The sequence below is a fragment of the Pongo pygmaeus genome, chromosome 3, assembly GCF_028885625.2.
Source record: "Pongo pygmaeus isolate AG05252 chromosome 3, NHGRI_mPonPyg2-v2.0_pri, whole genome shotgun sequence".
In the NCBI taxonomy this organism is placed as follows: domain Eukaryota; kingdom Metazoa; phylum Chordata; class Mammalia; order Primates; family Hominidae; genus Pongo; species Pongo pygmaeus.
The window spans coordinates 128,527,380-128,546,704 of NC_072376.2; the positions used below are offsets into that span (position 1 = coordinate 128,527,380).

Consider the following 19,325-nt stretch of genomic DNA (forward strand, 5'->3'; position numbering starts at 1 on the left):
TCACTTCCAACACTGGGGATCACTTTTTTTTTTTTTTTTTTTTTTGAGATGGACTTTCAATCTTGTTGCCCTGGCTGGAGTGCAATGGCATGATTTCGGCTCACTGCAACATCCACTTCCTGGGTTTTCAAGCGATTCTCCTGACTCGGCCTCCCAAGTAGCTGAGATTACAGGCATGCGCCACCACACCCAGTTAATTTTGTATTTTTAGTAGACACAGGGTTTCTACATGTTAGTCAGCCTGGGAGATCACATTTTAACATGAGTTTTGGAGGGGACGAATATCCAAACTGTAGCAGATATATTTTAAAGTCATCATTTTTGTGACCCTCAAAAAATTTTGTTTTCATTTTTTGGTGTGACAGAATGATAATTTTTGTTTTCCTCTCGTGTTAATGGTCATCTAACCCTGTTAAGGTAAGAACTTTAATATAGTAATCCTTGCAAGGTATATATGAACAAAATAATTGTGTACTTGCCTTACAGGAAATTCATTCTGAAGAAATGGGAATACCCAAGCTTTTCTATATGGAGGAATGCCATGATCCACCATCACGATCATGCTTCCCCGAGAAAGGGAAAGAAAATGATATCTTAGACTCTGACCACAAGAGGTAAGAAGATGAGGCAGTTAACTCTGGAAGATTGAGCAAAGATTCAGGTGAGAAAGAAGATAAATTCATGGAGGAAAGAGAAAGAATAGAGGAGAAGGAACTTTTATCTGCTCAAGTATCATTGAATCTTATACTCTGAATATGTTCAAAATTGCCTATCAGAAGGCTCACGTTCTTTTCAGTAATGAGCTCTTTACTCATGTTTCAGGTAAGGCTGCAGCTAACAATCCCAGACAGCACTATATTTTAAAGGATTCATAATACACAGTCCTGCATCTTATTTTTCTCCTCTTCCTCTTCTGAGAATATTAAATAAGGTAATCAAAATATGTGAAAGAATAGATTCATATTCGGATTTTATTCTCAGTGAATGTATAAAACAAAGAAGGTTCTAAACACCGGAAATAAAAACAGCTGCCCTTTATTCAGCATCTACTAAATTTAAAACACTGTTCTGGGTGATTTATACTTGTTATTTATTTACTGCTTAATATTTCTCTAGGAGTTTGTATTATTTTGCCAATTTTGCTAAGTAGGAAAGCTCAGAGCTATCCAAGTTTACTCAGCTGGAAAGCCATAGAGATTGAAATTTGATTGAGGTTTTTCTAACTCCAAAGCCCCTTCTGTTACCACACAAACACACACACATACACACGTATACACATATATACAAATCCAAATTGAACACTGTCTCTGCCCTACTGGAGCTTAGAGCATCATCTTTTAAAAGAAATATATATTTTTAAGTGACATACATCACATAATGTTATGTTTTATTTTGCAATACAAACAAACAAACTTGCTAAAGCTCCTAAACCTGCTCCTTTTGAATTCCTAAATTTCTTCTATATTAGCAAACAGAAAGGCCACCTTTTATTCCTTTAACTAATAATAACTAATTATTCTAAAATTTTTGCTGTTCATGAAAGTTCCTTTTCTGTTTTTTTTTTTCCCCTGATCTCCTTGAACACTACATTCTCCTGGATTTTCCCCTATCTCTTGGGACCTTCCTTTTCTTTAGTTTTTGCTGCTTCATCTTATAATATTATTCTCAAGGCTCTGTCCTTGTCCTGTACCTCTACTACGAGGTAACCAATTGTTGGTCAACCACATCTATTTTCCAGGCTTTATCTGATGAACCAAATGTCTTTAGCAAATATATCTATTCAAAAGTATTTCATTCAACATTCATTTCTTCAGTAATTTTTTACTAAATTACTACTGTATGACAGGCACAGTTTTTAGGTCTGGGAACACAGTAGTCAATGAAACATATCAAGTGCCTTCTCTCAAGCGTTTTGGATGTCGCATCAATATCTGAAACTCATTTTGCCACAAACCAGACTCTTTGTCACTTCCTATGAAAATACATTTTTCGAATGCTCTGAGCAACTAATTCATTCATATTCTTAAGTTAGAATCTTGGAGTCACTGCATCTCTGCACTTACACACTCTATCATGTCAATAAATGCTACAGGTTTTGACACTAATTATCTCATAAATCCTTTTCTCCCTTTATACTCATAGCCCAACTCACCACTTCTCATGGGATTCCTCAGGAAAAGCCTCAAACTGTTTCTCTACCTACTGTGTAATCTATTTTCTACACTACTTCTCAAATGACCTTTTTAAAAAGCAAATTTGGTCAGGACACTCCACTGCTCAAAATCCCTGAGTGCTTTCCCAGAACAGCTTGGTGCACAAAACTTTGTCTCATTTACTCTCATCATATTAATTTTTTACTTATGTACAGTCTTATATGCAATTCTTATATAAAATCTACAAACTGAATAGTACAATTTCTTACTTCTGTATATTCATGCATTTAATATTTGTCAGTTCTGACACTGTTGATTTTGGAGAGCTTTCTGTGGATCTATCTTGATTAATTAGAGAACTTTCTGACATGCTTCCTTTTGTATTCAGTGCATCTCTAAAATGCACTGAAGTTTAACTGATTTCCTTAATTATTTTTCAATCTGAATCATAAGTGTGTTAAATACATTTGAGCTCTACTTACTTTCCAACCCCATCACACTGCCTGGGCCATGAAAGGCACTCAACTCATACTTACTATGGTGATGCAGAAACAACTGTATGCCAGACCTATGTGACCTGGGGTTAAAGGTTTTATGTGGGAGTAGAATAGACTTGGCATTGAAGTACATATACTGTTTGAGTTGGTGTTGAAGAAAGAAGCTTTTGGTAAAAGCAACGTCATGTAAAAAGTGACAGACAAGTAAAATGTACAGAGAAAAGAGACTAACCTGTTGGAAAGACGGTGTCAGTAGCTAGCTAGCCTGAACTATGCACTGGGATTGATAAGTGATATCTAATGTAACAAAAATTTGTGGAGCTCCCTTCCTTCCCTCCATCCTTTCATCCTTTCTTTTTCTTTTTTCCTTAAGGTTCTTTCCTTTTTTTATTTCCAGGCACCACATAATACTATTGAAGGTGCAAAGTTTATTCATTCATTGATATCAGAAATTGTCAGTACCTATGGAGTCCTTTTATTTCCCCAGAGCCATGTTTTCTTTCCATTAGACATGTGCACATATTTATTTACTTTCTCATCTTTTCACACAAATGTAAATCTTTACATAGAAACTAAAACGTGGATCTTGCTATTTATCCTCCCTCATTCTGCTCTACCGTTACATCTAATGAATAAAATCTGGAATTCAGACCCCATGGACTCCTGTTTTAGTTTCCTCTTGTCTGTTATGTGGATTAAAACTTTAACTTGCTTATCAGAGGTTCTTGGTTTCAACCTGTGTTTTGAGACTGTTTGTTACACATGGTGTCCTCTCTAAGACTGTTTCCTATCTTTCTCCTCTCCTCTATGTACAACCTCATGGAACATGCAGAAAACTTGTACAGCATGCTGACTAAGGGCACGGTCTGTGGAACCAGACTAGTTGGCTTGGAATAGTGGTTCTGCTCCCTACATACTGTGTTAAGTAGATTACTTAACATTTTTTGTGTTTCAGCAACAAAATAGAAATAGGAATAAAATATGATTTGCATAGAGTAATCACGAGATTTAAAATATTTAATATGTATAAAGCATTTAAAAAGATAGTAATAGCCAATAAATTTTATATTACACTATTCCTCTGAAATATCACCTCCTGCTAATAACAGATACACACAATGTATATAGGTGTATGTATGTACATATATACACACACATACATACATGCGTATATATACATGTATTTAAACATGTAGTTTACTTAAACACTTGAAATTTTGTGTACAGGGCTTGGTGCCTCTCCCTATGTTTGTCTTCTATTTAAATAAGCTATGAATATTTATTTTTTTCTTTAATGGTCTTTACATTTTATTGCTCATTAGTTGATTGCCAGTGTAGTTGCATTTTTTCTTTTCATCATCATGAGTGACAGGATGTCAAGTTGAGGCATATTAATGCCAATGAAAATGGTAAATTATGTATCTTGATGACTAACAAAACCTTAATCAACAATGTGGAAAAGTTTATGTGCATTCTATTGACATTCATTGGCACTCTCTGATATCCTTACATAATTAAGCACATATATATATACACTTAACACTCTCTCCCTCTCCTTCTGTCTTTCTTTCTCCATATATATATGTGTGTGTGTATGTGTGTGTGTGTGTGTGTGTGTGTGTGTAACTTTAAAACTTAATTATTGGTCAAGGTTTAAAATTTTTGTCACTTTGAATTTATATTTTTGGAAAGTAAATAGGTCTTTTCTTTTTTTTGAATACCTGATTTTAAACATTGTATAGAAATATAATAATATTTTAATCTTCTTTTTGAAGCAACTTATTTGTCAAGTCAGAGAAGCTACTAGTAATAGCTATTTAATCAGTGATGTCAATAATCACATCAAATGTAAATGGTCTAAATGTTCTAAAATATTGTATGAATTGTTATAGCCTGAAATTTTGACTTTAGAAAGATGTTTCTTCACCCAACACTTACAAAGCTGCAAAGGGTGCAGTGATATATCATTTAAAATAAAACAAATGGAAATTAAAAATACTGAAAAGCTGAATGTTTGTGAGAAAGACCAGATATTCTGGGCAAATAATAGGGCAAATAATGACTAACTTGTGTGGATGTAATAATACTTGATAGAATTGCTCAAATTATTTTGGATTTCTGGTTTTTAAAAGTTGATTTGGAATTATTTTAAAATACAAAACATTTAGACTTTTAAAAATTTTTTTAAATAAAATTATTATCCTTGTTTGGTTATTTTGTTTCTACTCTATTTATATTTTTGGACATAAACTTATATTTTTGTAAATGTTTATCTTTCTCGTTTTAGCGTCTTCATGGCTATATGGCTTATATGTAATGCTTAAGCCTTATTCACTTACTTCTGTGTAGAAGAGATGGTCAAGCTTAATTTGATCATTTTCAGTAAGTTGTATGACATTTGTACCAACATGTTATATCGAAAACCAATCATTCCAAGACTGACATATATGTGTGTGTCTATTTGTGTGTTTGTATGTGGCTGTGTATAATATGAATTACAAAATCATATTTATTATATAATGCTAAATTCACATCAGTAGTTACTGACACTACATACTACCATCTATTTCTTCAAATTTTTATAATTTCTGTTTATTCCCTCTATCTATTCATTTCAATACCAATATCAAACTTCTGTGATTTTTATAGCATGTATACATATAATGCTATATTTCAAATTATCTTTCTCACATTCAACAATTTGTGTGCTTTGAATTGCTTCACAAAATAACACCATTCTTGCCAACATTTAGCGTATCTTTGAACATACATTTCTTTAATTTTCAGTATAATGCTTCGGCAGATTGCATTTTCCCAAGATGACTGCAACATTATCTCTCCTCTAACATGTTTCTATTTCTAGTATCCTGTTACTCTTCATCATGAAATATTGTATAATCCTCATCCCCTAAAATTTGAATGGGTTTTAATATAATTCGTGACCAACAGAATGTATCAGAAGGCATGCTCTATAACTTTCAGTCATGGATCATGAAAAATGATGCAGCTTTTGTCTTTTCAGCTGAAATACTGGGATACTCAAGTTTTGAAGGCTTCACGTGTCATGTAAACATACTAGTGGCTATTCTATCATCCTGCTGTTAGAAACACTAAATTAGCATTCCATGGAGAAAAGAGAGGCTGGGCTAACCACTTGCTCATCCAGCATCCAAACCCCAGCAATATGCCAGCCTCAGCCATTGTTTGACTGAATCTACTTAAGCACCTAAGGACAGAACCACAAAAGTGAACATTTTTTGAATCCTGGATCCAGAAAAACAATGAGAGTTAATAAAATAAATGTTTTGTTTCAAGTCACTAAATTTTTAGATACTTTTTAGGTACAACAATACCTAAGTGGAACAGAAATGCAATACTTGGAAGTAGGGATCTGATGTAACAAAAACATACAAAATGTGGCATCGTCTTTGAAACCAAATGGTTGGTGAATGTTAAAAAAGACTTGAGGATACTGTTGGTAAACACTTGGAGGTCAGAGATGAAAGTGTATGAGACAAGAAATAAAATAAGACTTTAAAAATATTTATAGTGTTTTCTTATCAGTTATCAGGGTAAGAAGTTGATGTAATAATTATCTCTGATGTTAATCAATGGATGGTTTCATACACACTGTAATTTAATTTAAATATTTTTATTGAGATGTAATTTATATACCATATAATTTACCAATTTTCACGTGCACAATTTAATAGTATTTAGCATATTTGCAGAGCTATGCAAACATCACAATAATCTTAGTACATTTTCATCACTCTTAAAGAGATCCTATAGCCACTAACAGTCGCTCTCCATTTCCTACTCCTAGCCTTAGGCAACCACTAATCTACATTCTATACTTATTGATTTGCCTATACTGAATATTTTATGTGAATAAAATAATATAATATGTGGTGTTTTACACTTGGCTTCTTTGCAATAGAGCTTTAATATTGGCCCATGTTGTAGCACCAGTACTTCAATCCATTTTAATGTCAAAAATATTTTGTTGTATAGTTATACTGCATTTTCCTTATCCATTCTTCAATTGAAGGGCATTTTGGTTAATTCTACTCTTGGGCCACTGTAAATAAATCTGTATTTATACATATAGTTTTTTTATTTTATTTCTCACAGGCATATACCTAGGACTGGCATGCTGGCTCATGTATGTGATAACTCTGCGTTTATCAGTAACTGTCATCTCTTTTCCAAAGTGGCTGCTCCATGAGATAATCCCAGCACCAGTGTATAAGTGTTCAAATTTCTCTGTTTCCTTGCTAAATTAGTAATTGTGAGCCCTTCAACTTGTAATCATTTTTAAGATTATTTTGAATTTGGGACCATTGCATTTCAAAATGAATTTAAGAGTCAGCTTGTTAAGTTCTGCAGAAAAAAAAAAAGTAAAGAAGAAGAAGAAAAAAAGAGAAAGTTTTTACAGGGATTGAATCTGTATATTAACAACGTTAAATCCTCCAATCAATGAATATTGGTACTTTCCAGTTATTTAAATCTTAAATGTTCCCTGCCTGATAGCACCACAGTGGGTGCAACCTGGGCCATGTACATAATCTTCCTGAGCTTCAGAGATAACAATGATTTTAGCTGGGTTCTGTTGGACTGCTTATTTCCTGATGTCCCCATTAAGCTTTTGGCTGGTCTGTCTCTATTAGTATTACACTCAGATTTTTGCCTCTATTAATTAATTGCCAGCAAATGAATGTATTCTTTTCAAAAACACCCTAAGATGTTCCATATGTTGTTTCAGTCTGACCCCCAAAAAAATGAGCCTCTTGGCAGGGATAGAGTGTTGCTATGCTTTGATAGTTGTTCTGGTCCTCCCTTGGACATCAACTATGCACTATGAAGATTTAGTTTGGATTAAATTTGCATCATAGATCTCTACAATGCAGGAGAAAAATACACCACCCACACTGATATTTCCTTCCTTCAAATAAAAGAGTGAAAGTTATTATAGTTATGTGCATTCAGTTTTATGCATACTAATGTTTTGATAATAACTTGAAGATTCAGTTTACTGCTTAGCAACAATATTTTGCAGTTAATATTAAAGATCTAAGTATTTTAATTTAACTTATAATTTGCAGTTCTGAAATTTAAACAGAGTTTAAAAGGAAATATTGCTTTCTCTTATGTTCATATTCACTATCATATCTTTTAAAAGGAAATTATTCTAATCCTAAATTTATTCAATACCCAAGGGTTGTTTAAAAATTCTTTTTAACAGAAAAAATAGTATCTTCAAACAAGAACAGTTGGATTGACAGACTGGAATGAGGTTTGTTGTATGTCTGATAAAGAATCAGGAAAGTCATGATAATTTCAGAAAACTAATAACTAGACCTGAGGACTAACCCTCAGAATACTAAAGATTTTATATTTGTTAAACAACTTTGGAGCAAATTTTTCTTAAATTTCTACTATATAGTGTGTATATTCTGCTTAAGCATGTGCATTTTTGTGAAATTTAATTTAAATCATATGAATATGTCTACAAAATAACTTCTGCAGAAAATATTTTACAGCAGTTAATAATTGGTTTATGTTTTACCAATCTTAAAATATATGTTCATTGTGGTATGTCATATATGAATCCCAGCAGAAATAAATGTAATTTAATAGTGTACTTTTAATAATTATAAAATTGAAAATACACCCATTTAGAAACCATTGCCCAGAGAGTATACTGTTACCCATCCACGGGAGAAATTTAATTCAGTAATTTCAAGAACTTGACTTTCTATGTTTTATTATCTACACAACAGTTGGAGTGATCTTTAAAAGCAAACAAGTATGTCATATCATTCCATAGTTATAATAATTAAAATGATGTCTGACTATTATTATAATAAAAAACCAAACTTACATCATTCATTGAAGTCCTGTATGTAATCAGGGCCCTGGATCCTTCACTCTATAGTTTATTTATTTGTTTCTTGAACAAAACATATTTGAAATAATATAACATAATGCCTATAAGCATGCAAATTATGAATATGAGTTTCATTTCTTCATAGCTGCATTTCCTTAGCACAATATAATCTTTAAAGATAGTAATGCTATCTACTTTGTAGACTTCTTGCAAGGATTAAATCAAATAATACATTTAAAATATTTAGTGTCTGGCTCACAGTTTGTGCTGAGTAAATGTAGGCTATTTTTATTATGATGGTTTTTATTTCAGAGGCTTTGCAACTCTTTACTCTTACTGGAATGCTCTCCCCATACAACAGTTTTTTATAAGGCTGTTTCTTTTTCATACTGCATAACTCAACACAAATTTAATAGTTTCAGAAAAGCCTTTCTGAAAAACATACAAAATCAGTCACTTACTCAACTCATACTATATCCCTTCATTATATTTTATCTTTTCATGGCAGTTAAATTTATGCATAAATATTTAGTATTTGCACATACTGGTTTAATTACATCCAATACAATGTAAACTCCATAAATTCAGGGACTTTGTCAATCTCACGGATTGATTTCTCTACAAAAGCTAAGAAAGGCTCTTATGTATAGTAGGTCTCAAAGAATAAATAATTAATACATATGTATGTTAAAACAAGAGCATAAGTTCCAAACAATATCCTTTGTAAAAAAGACATTTATCAAATTTATATATTGTGCTTAAAGAAAAATATAAAACATTTTGTCTCAGTGTCTCTACCACAACATATTTTATCAACAGCAACAATTCGATGGTAAATTCAATGTTTAATTTGTATTTCTCTTCTGAGTCCTCTAAAGCTTTAACAGTTACCACTGCTTCCTCCTTAAAACATGTCCTTGATTTGGATTCCAAAACATTATAGTCTCCTAGATTCCTTCCTACTTTGCAATTTGCTTTTTCTTGGTCAACTTGTCTGGCTCCTCTTCTACCCCCATGTATCTCAGTGGAAAACTGACCTCTTGGTTCTTTTCTCTTCAGTCTCCTGCCACTTCCTTGATGATCTCATAAAGAGTCATGACTTTAAATGTCACTGAAAATTCCAAAATTTTTATCCCTACCCATGCTCTTTTCCCTGGAATCTAAATTTGAATGTCTGTTTATGTGGCATCTAGTTTAGAATTTCTAATAGACATCTCCAACTTAACATGTCCCCAAATTGTTGTACTCTCATCCCTCCAAACTACTCCATCTGTAGTCTCCGCCTTCCGTCATGTTGATCTGGTAAGAATCCTTGATTATATCTGTGAATTTCTCCTTTCTCTCAGACCCTGAGGGCAATTCACATGAAAATTCTGTTCTGTGTTGTCTTCAAAACATACTACCACATCAACCTCTAATACTCCTGTCCAAGACTCCATCTGATCTTATTTAGAAATATGGCTATACCTTTATAATTGGTCTCCCTGCTTCCATTCTTACTTTCCCTCCCAGAAATGCACAGTTTACTCTCAATACAAGATCTAGAATGACACTGACACTTATAATGGGTAAGCAGTATCATGTCACTTCTCTTGTTTGCTTTTTTTAAAATCTCATTGAACATTAAAAACAAGCAAACAAACAAAAAACACTTGGCATTTTACGTGGTTTGGGTTGTGGGTTGCAGTAGCCATGGATCAAGTTGTAAAGCCCAAAATAATAAGAACCAAGAAATTCCTTGGGAAGAGAGAACTGAAATTCAGTGAAAATATTAAAAATGCCATGTTGATTAAAGAGGAGAATGCAACTGCAACAGTGACACAAGTACTTAGAGATGTGTATGCATTGAAAAATCTATGTGGCTTTTTGTACAAAAAGAAAAATATTACAAGACCGTGCTAGAACCAGATATCACTGGATTCTTCGAAATAGTCAGATTGTTCTTTATTCACGTATGGCTCCCATAAGAAGAAATGAACAAATAATCTAATAAGACATCACATGTATGGCTATCTTTTGCTAGATATGATAGAATTAGGCATTGAGAAATTTGTCTCATTAATAGACATTAAGAACAGTAAATGCCCTGAGAAAACAAAACCCATGATAATATTTGCTGGTGAGGATTTTGATGTAAAAGAAGACTCTATAAGGCTAAAGAGTCTTCTTACTGATTTTTTCAGCAGCCCAGGAGTATCAGATAGCCTCCCAACTGGATTAGAGTATGTTTTACACTTCACCACACAGTAAGGGAAGATTTATTTTCGAAGTTATGAGTTACTGCTGAAGAAATCTGTAGCAGAATACCACAGATTGAAGTGGAGATATGGAAACCTCATTGGATCGGGTTCTGAGGAGGACATACCTGGCATCAGATGAACTTTATAAATTATCTATGCAAATGCCAAAACTTTCAAGCCAAAGAGGAAGAAAATTATCTCCCATGATACTTTTGGTATAATTTGTGGAAGGATTCATATGCAGAAGTAAGGCCTAAGCAAACTACAAACTGGGAAAATGAGGGGTTTGATGTAAACCCCTGAAGAAAATAGAAGACCATGAGAAAAAAAACAAAGATAATTTTTAAAAATAAAACTTAGCCAACACACCAAGAGCAATTAAACCACAAAAGCAAAAATTTATAGTACTCTACAAGACCCCATGTAATATTTCTCTTTTTCCCTCTGATCTTATATTTTACTTTTCTCACCCTTGTTCTCTCCATGCAGGCCACTTGCTATTTTCTCTGCACTGTAGAAAAGCCAGGTATGCTCCTAACTCACAGTGTGTGTACTTGCTGGTCCCTCTGTGTGGAATACTTTTCTCTCAGATAACTTCATGGCTCCTTCCTGCACTTCCTTGGATTTTCTTCAAATGTCTCCTTTACAGTTAGGCTTTTCCTGACTACTCTCTTTAAAACTGTAATCCCAAACTCTACGTGGCACACCCAATTTGTGTTCTCAGGTTTATTTAAAAAAAAAAAAACAAGTTTTATTCATTTGACAACTACCCATTTATTTCATTTTTAAATTTTCTGTCTTTTCTCAGCAGATAGAGGATAATTTAAATCTTATTTTTTATGCTGTATTCCTAGAGGAGGACAGAGTTAAAGTAGCTAGTCTGTGATCCATTCATTTCCTTTATTTTCCAGAGAAGGCGAGCTCCTTTTAATTGAAATTTTAGATAAATAGACTAATGATATTTGCTATAAGCAAGAAATTATCTATTAAATACTTTTTCTAGGATGCCTTGGCTGCAGGATTCCTTACATCAAATCAATATAAAATCCTATGAGACATGATTCTTTGAAGAATGTTATGAAAATGAAATAGAATTTGAGGTATAAATTGATATTTCTCATCATTTAAATGCTCACTACAATGTGAATAATTACATAAACCTCACATAAAAAAACTGATTTATTAATCTGAGCCAGATATGTATGCCCTATGCAAGAAAAGGAACTGGAGAATGCTAGAGACCCTAGGAGACCCTAGACAGGTCTCAGAGGTCTGTCTCTGCTTCATGAGACTCTTTTAGTTGTCTATGTTCTTGAAATTGTTAATAAAGATTGAAACTGGCTGAGCTTATGCGATGTGAATATAATTCAACAATTCCATGTTATGTGTTACCTCACCAAACACTTTAAACAGTGCCTGAAATATTATGATTTATGAATATTAGGTGTATGAATAAATAACTAGATTGTCCTCACAGTACTCTCATGAAGATATTGAGTTTTTTATTTTAATATCATTAGGTAACCACTTTTGTTTAAAATGATAAATATTGTAGATGTAGAACTATAATAAAACAAGAGAGAGCAGAGCTCTTTCTTTTTATAGAGATTTACTATTGTTTTTTGTTTCAATTTCATTTAGTTCTGCTCTAATCCTGTCATTTGTTTTCTTCTGCTGGGTTTTAGTTTGGATTGTTTTTGTTTCTCCACATCTGTGAGGTGTGACCTTAGATTGTCTATTTGTGCTCTTTCAGACTTTTTGATGCAGGCATTTAATGCTATAAACTTTCCTCTTAGCACCACTTTTACCGTATTCCAGAAATTTTGATAGGCTGTGTCACTATTATTGGTCAGTTCAAAGCATCTTTAAATTTCTATCTTGATTTCATTTTTGACCCCAAAATCATTCAAGAGCGGGTTATTTAATTCCCATGTATTTGCATGGTTTTGAGTGTGCCTTTTGCAGTTGATTTCCAATTTTATTCCATTGTCATCTGAGACAGTACTCAATTGTTTCTTTGTTGGCTTTCTGTCTTGAAGACCTGTCTAGTGCTCTCAGTGGATTATTAAAGTCCCCAACTATTACTGTGTTGCTCTCTATCTCATTTCTTAATTCTAGTGGTAATTGTTTCATAAATTTGGAAGCTCCAGTGTTAGGTGCATATATATTTAGAATTGTGATATTTTCCTGTTGGACTAATCCTTTTATCATTATATAATGTCCCTGTTTGTCTTTTTTAGCTGCTGTTGTTTTAAAGTTTGGTTTGTCTGATATAAGAATACCTACTCCTGCTCACTTTTGGTGTCCATTTGCATAGAATATCTTTTCCACTCCTTTACCTTATGTTTATGTGAGTCCTTATGCATTACATGAGTCTCCCGAAGACACCAGACACTTGATTGGCAAATTCTTATCCATTCTGCCATTTTGTATCTTTTAACTGGCGGATTTAGGCCATTTACATTCAATGTTAGTATTGAGATGTGAGGTGCTATCCTATTCGTTGTGCTATTTGTTACCTGAATACCTTGTTTTTTTTTTGTTTTTATTTTTTTCATTGTGTTATTGTTATAGATGTCTTGTGAGACTTTAAGGAGATTCTATTTTGGTGTATTTCAAAGATTTGTTTCAAGATTCAGAGCTCCTTTTAGCAGTTCTTCTAAGTGCTAGCTTGGTAGTGGTGAATTCTCTCAGCATTTGTTTGTCTGTATACAAAATTCATGGGTGATAATTGTTTTGTTTAAGGAGGCTAAAAATAGAACCCAAATCCCTTCTAGCCTGTAGTGTTTTTGCTGAGAAATCTGCAGTTAATCTGATAGGTTTTCCTTTATAAGTTATCTGATACTTTTGCCTCCCAGCTCTTAAGATTCTTTCCTTCATCTTGACTTTAGATAACCTGATGAGTATGTACCTAGGTGATGATCTTTTATGATGAGTTTCCCAGGTGTTCTTTAAGCTTCTTGTATTTGAATGTCCAGATCTTTAGCAAGGCTGGGAAAGTTTTCATCAATTATTCCCTCAAATATATTTTTCAAACTCTTAGGTTTTTCTTCTTCCTCTGGAACACCAATTATTCTTAGGTTTGGATGTTTAACATAGTCTCAAATTTCTTGGAGACTTTGTTCATTTTTAAAATTGCTTTTTCTTTGTCTTTGATGGATAGGATTAATCTGAAAACCTTGTCTTCAAGCTCTGAATTTTTTCTTCTGCTTGTTTGATTCTATTGTCGAGATTTCAAGTGTGTTTTGCGTTTCTCTGTGTCCTTAATCTCCAGAAGTTGATATTTTTAAAAAATTTATGCTGTATTTCACTGAAGAGCTTTTCTTTCATATCCTGAATTGTGTTTTTAATTTATTTAAGTTGAGCTTCACCTTTCCCTGGTGCCTCCTTGATTAGCTTAACAATCTACCGGAATTCTTTTTTTGGCTATTCAGAGATTTCTTCTTGACTTGGACCCATTGCTGGCAAGCTGGTATGGTCTTTTGGTGGTGTTAAAGAACCTTGTTTTGTCATATTACCAGAACTGTTTTTCTGTTTACCTCTCATTTGGGTAGACTATGTCAGAGGGAATATCTGGTATTCAAGGGCTGCTGTTCAGATTCTTTTTTCCCATGGGGTGCTCCCTTGATGTGGTGTTCTCCCACTTCCCCTAGAAATGGGGCTTCCTGAGACCTGAACTGTAGTAATTGTTTTTGTTCTTCTGGGTCTAGCCACCCAATGAAGCTACCAGTACTCCACTACTGGGGAGTGTCTACAAAGAGTCCTGTGATGTGATCCATCTGTAGCAGGGGAATGAAGTAGACTCTCTGAGGGTCTTGGTTGTGTTTTTGTTTAGTGCGCTGATTTTGTATTGGTTGGCCTCCAGCCAGAAGGTGGCACTTTCAAGAAGAGTGCATCAGCTGTGGTCCTATTGGAAGGATGCAAACTTGCCCTAGGGACACCTGGTTAAGTATTAAGGATTCTCAGATGGTTGGCAGGGCCATAGAGCTCCTAAGATATTATGACCTTTGTCTTTGGCTACCAAGGTGTGTAGAGAAAGACCACCAGGCAGGGGCAAGGATAGGTGTGTCTGAGCTCAGCCATTCCTTGGGTCTGGGTTGCTGTGGCTGCTGTGGGGAATGGGGGTATGGTTCCCAATCCAATGGAATTATATTCCAAGGGGGATTATGGCTACCTCTGCTGAGTCATACAATTCACCAGGGAAGTCGGGGAAAGCCAGCAGTCATTGGCCTCACCCCACTCTCATACAGCTGGCAGTCCTAAAGGCAGGTGTCACTCCCACTGTGCCCCCTAAACAGTACCCAGTCAATTTCCAGGCAGCTGGTGACCAGGACTGAGAACTTGCCCAAGACCACAACCCTCCCTGTTGAGAGACCAAGAGAACTCACAGTTTTTTGGTGTCTTGAGGAGCCTGCAGTGGTGATCCAGTTCCTTCAAAAGGTCTGTGGATTTCTCTTCTTTTTTATATAGATTTACTAAATTAGAGCAAGAGAAATGATATCATGTAGCTAATATTTATTAAAGTTGTTGGGTAAATTAATCCCCTGTGATAAACATACATTAAAATTTTAAGTCAATAAAAGCATCTTCCTTTAATAAATGATCTGCTTTGTCAATAAGTTTTTGTTTAATCTTCCTCTCAAGTATACATGTCAATAACCTTTGGAAATACTTAAATAAATTTTTCAGTATTTTAGGAATGTCCATTGTCCTTCCTAACAAGTAGACTTACATGGGAATTCAAATTTATGATGAAATATTAGAGAAAGTACACAGTTAATGTAAAATTAGGATATTGGTTATGTAAATATTTGATAGTGTTCTAATCCATAGTTAGCTGAGTTGTCTTTCAAGACCTGTACAAAAGAGTTCTATTTTTTTAATTCTTAATTATCTGAAAACTCAATTTGATAGTAAACTTTCTTAATTAGGTTTTAACGAAGAACGTGAAACATGTATCTTTTTACTCACCATTCATTATTCAGTGCTTCTTTTTGCATTACTCCAGCCTTTAACTTGAACCCATGTGAGTCATTGTTTTTTGAAACTTTTTCAATTCTGTTTTAAATTCATATTGAAGTTTCCTTGTCTAACCCATCACTAAAATAAGTATTATTTCTTTCTAATGGCACAGTTGAAGAAATATTTTGACAGCACCATTGCTATAAATTACATATTAAGGAAAGATTTGTGTTTATTAACTTTCATGCTGAAAAAAAGCAGAGAACAGGCAAGAATAATGAATATATTTGTCCATTGCAGTCTCTAAATTTTGTTATATCTTTTGAGGAAAGTTGTGTAACTGAATATGTCTAGCAATAGATATTTTGGACTTAACATGTATTTAAAAAATAAGAGTTTCCTAGGAAGATGACTATACTTTAAAAATTTTAGCTTTACGCATGATATGGCATATGCTAAACCTTTACCATGAAAGAATATCATAATCAGTTAAGTGTTTGCCACTTCTGATGGTGCAGAAGCTCCTTGAAATCCATGTAACTCTTTCTGATATGTGTCAAACACTTAGCTGATTTCAAGGAACTAAGTGTTAGCTCCCAACAGAAGTCTACCGTCTGAAGTCCAACTACCGTCAGAAGTTGAATTGTTTTTCTGTTTACCTCTCAGAATTATTTTTCTGTTTACCTGTCATTTGGGTAGACTGTCAGAGGGAATATCTGGTATTCAAGGGCTGCTGTTCAGATTTTTTTTTGGAATGCAGGAAGAGTGAATACAGAACTTAGCTATGGCATTTTACTATAGAGTGGAGTAGGGAAATATTATTGTGGTCCCTGTACCTCAATTTAAGTGATTTCCCTTCTTGGATCCAAATCTTGGCACTGTTTTGGGGGTGCTTAAAAGGCTATTCTGTAGAGTTTGTTGTATGTTTTAATAGGGTTCTTAACACAAAATATTTATGAATTATAACATTTTAGTAACATTGCACCTTAGTATGAAATTTATCCTTGGCTTTAGTAATGTGTTCATGGGCAAGATGTTGTGAGTCTGAAAAATTGTAAGGTTCCTGTTGATAGAAAATATAACAAAATTTATGCAAAAGTTTACATTTGCCTATTTGACATATATAAAATGTACACCTGAACATTGTTCTTTCACAAAATTAATATTATATATGTGATACAAAAAATAAATAATTTATATTTTAAAACTTTATTAAGGGGCCAGTTTTGGTTTTACAAATAGTGAGTTCTTACGTCTTTCTATGCAAACTATCATAATTTGGCCAGTGGGAGCTCATTTAAGATGACTGTCATGCCCTGTTAATAAATTGTATAAAATTTAAAAAATCTTATTTTTTTCCTGGAAAAAAAAAATATGTCATATAACCACTATGTACCTTTCCTGAGCCAGCTATAGAAACAGACATGCATCAAATAAACCTGCAATTCCTCTTAGCAGAAAAGGATATTAGTAATTATAATCTTAGCCATAGTAATTATTTGAAATTTGGAATTGTGAAGTGACTTTGTTTTGGGGAAATTAATAGAATAGTGGTTAAGAAAATAAACTTTGAAATCAAGTATTCATTTTGATATTTTTACAGTTACTCTCCAGCACTACTTCATAATGTACTTAAGCATATATATGTACTTAAATATAACTATATATCTAGGGATTTTCTACACATTTTGCTCATTTAATGTAATTGTTGTTATAACTAAAATGAATTAGAATTCACATATAGATTTTTAAAGGTGAAATAAAATGTTTGTTTTAATTGGGGAACAACTATTTCTGTTAAATCTAAAAGCAACAGAAAATATAATGTACATGTTTCTTAAGTATACAATATAGATGTTTTCAATTTTATTTTTATCAGCATTGTGTTGCAATAAGAGAAGATTTCAATTTAATTATTTGCCTTCAGGAGTTATCAGACTTTCACGATAGTAGCATATATATCTATATCTATAGTGAAAACAAATAATATATTTATACTAGATCTTAGCCAAAAGGCTGAGAAGTGATCCAAATAATATATTTAAATTACAATGTTAGGATTTGCTAAATAACATGTTTAAATTAGAATAGTATGTCTTAAAATCATAGGTTAAATTAATCAAATTATATTAAACACTCTAAAATACAATACAGAAAAATCTTACTGTTTTAGTGTTGAGCCATATGAAAAAGTTTCTACAATAGTATACCTAAGTATAGAACACAAGGTGATGGTCTGAGATGCAGGCTTATTTCTTATAAATTCTCCTCTAGATAGCTAAGAATTAGGCCTAGCCAACCTGAACACAGTGCCTATTGCCTGAGAAGTTGTCCTAACTTAACTTTGAAGACACTAGGAAAGACATCTAGATTTAAAACATTTCAAAATAAATAAGAAAACTGTTTAAAGAATCATAACTTTCTGAAATTATACTTTTTTTGCTCTTTGATTTTTCTGAGCCCAATTATAGATTGAGTTTATTCATATGAATATCTACAAAAACATACATATATAGGCACATTAATGTTATTGCACCTATGTGTGTAACTTTTATTTAACTGTCAGCTTTATATAATCATTTTCTCAGAAGTGTTCTTAGGTAAGTGTAGACTGTTAATTACCTCAGTACTACTAATTATTCTAAAGATTAGAAGGTTACAAAGGAATTTCAGAAAATATGTACAACTTAACCTCACAGTACTTGTAATATTGCTGATATTGTTTATCTCAGAAAATATTACATATCAAAAATTAAACAAAGTTTAAAATTTAATTAGAACAATATCTTTAGTCCACATGGTTTCAAATTCATCTGAATTTTATGAGCCATTTATGAAAGACAGTAGTATTTTTAAATATAATATAAGGGTTCCAGAGCCATCTTTATATTTACATAGCCTCAAATTTTAGCTTAATTCAAATGATCTGCTTTACAATAGTAAAGATAAGAAATATAGAAATTAAATGCTCCATTCAATTCAGCTTTTATGAAAAATCCAAATAATTTCTTGAAAAGATATATTATGCTCTTAAACAATTTTCCCTCTAGGAACGCATAGTCACCACAAAGATAAAACAACATTGAATTATCTTAAAGCTAATAGGATAAAACAAACTTACACTAAATGCCATAGCATAATTTACTTTGCCAAATAATCTATTTATAAATGTGTGTGGAGTAAATTTTGCTCAAGGTTTAATGTTTAAAATTTGTTAGTCTTCAGCTGTAACTCTGATTTCTATTCAATATTTTTAAATTAAGTGCAACCAATTTCTGATTCTTAACTATCTAACTTTGAAATATACCTTTTGCCAAAAGACAAACACAAGTACCTTCTATTTTTCTTTGTGAGTTTGTGTGCATGTGTATGTGTGTGTTGGTTACGTTTATTTGTTGAGTTTGGCATAGTTGATTACTGACTGCTGATCTGCTTTGAATTAGAATATTTTTATTCTTTTATTCTGGATAAATTTGGCTTTATCTCATGGATTCTGAGGCTGTTTGAAAAAAATAATATTTCATTTGCATTTCTGCTTTTAAGAATTTAAAAAATATTACACTGGAAAATGTTTTAATTTTAG

The 19,325-nt window shown here is 32.9% G+C and overlaps 1 pseudogene; it reads left to right on the forward strand.

The window, feature by feature from the left end:
- The first annotated feature begins 10,232 nt into the window (after positions 1 to 10,232).
- LOC129034587 (ribosome production factor 2 homolog) lies at positions 10,233 to 11,127 on the forward strand (annotated as a pseudogene).
- The last annotated feature ends 8,198 nt before the right edge of the window (positions 11,128 to 19,325 follow it).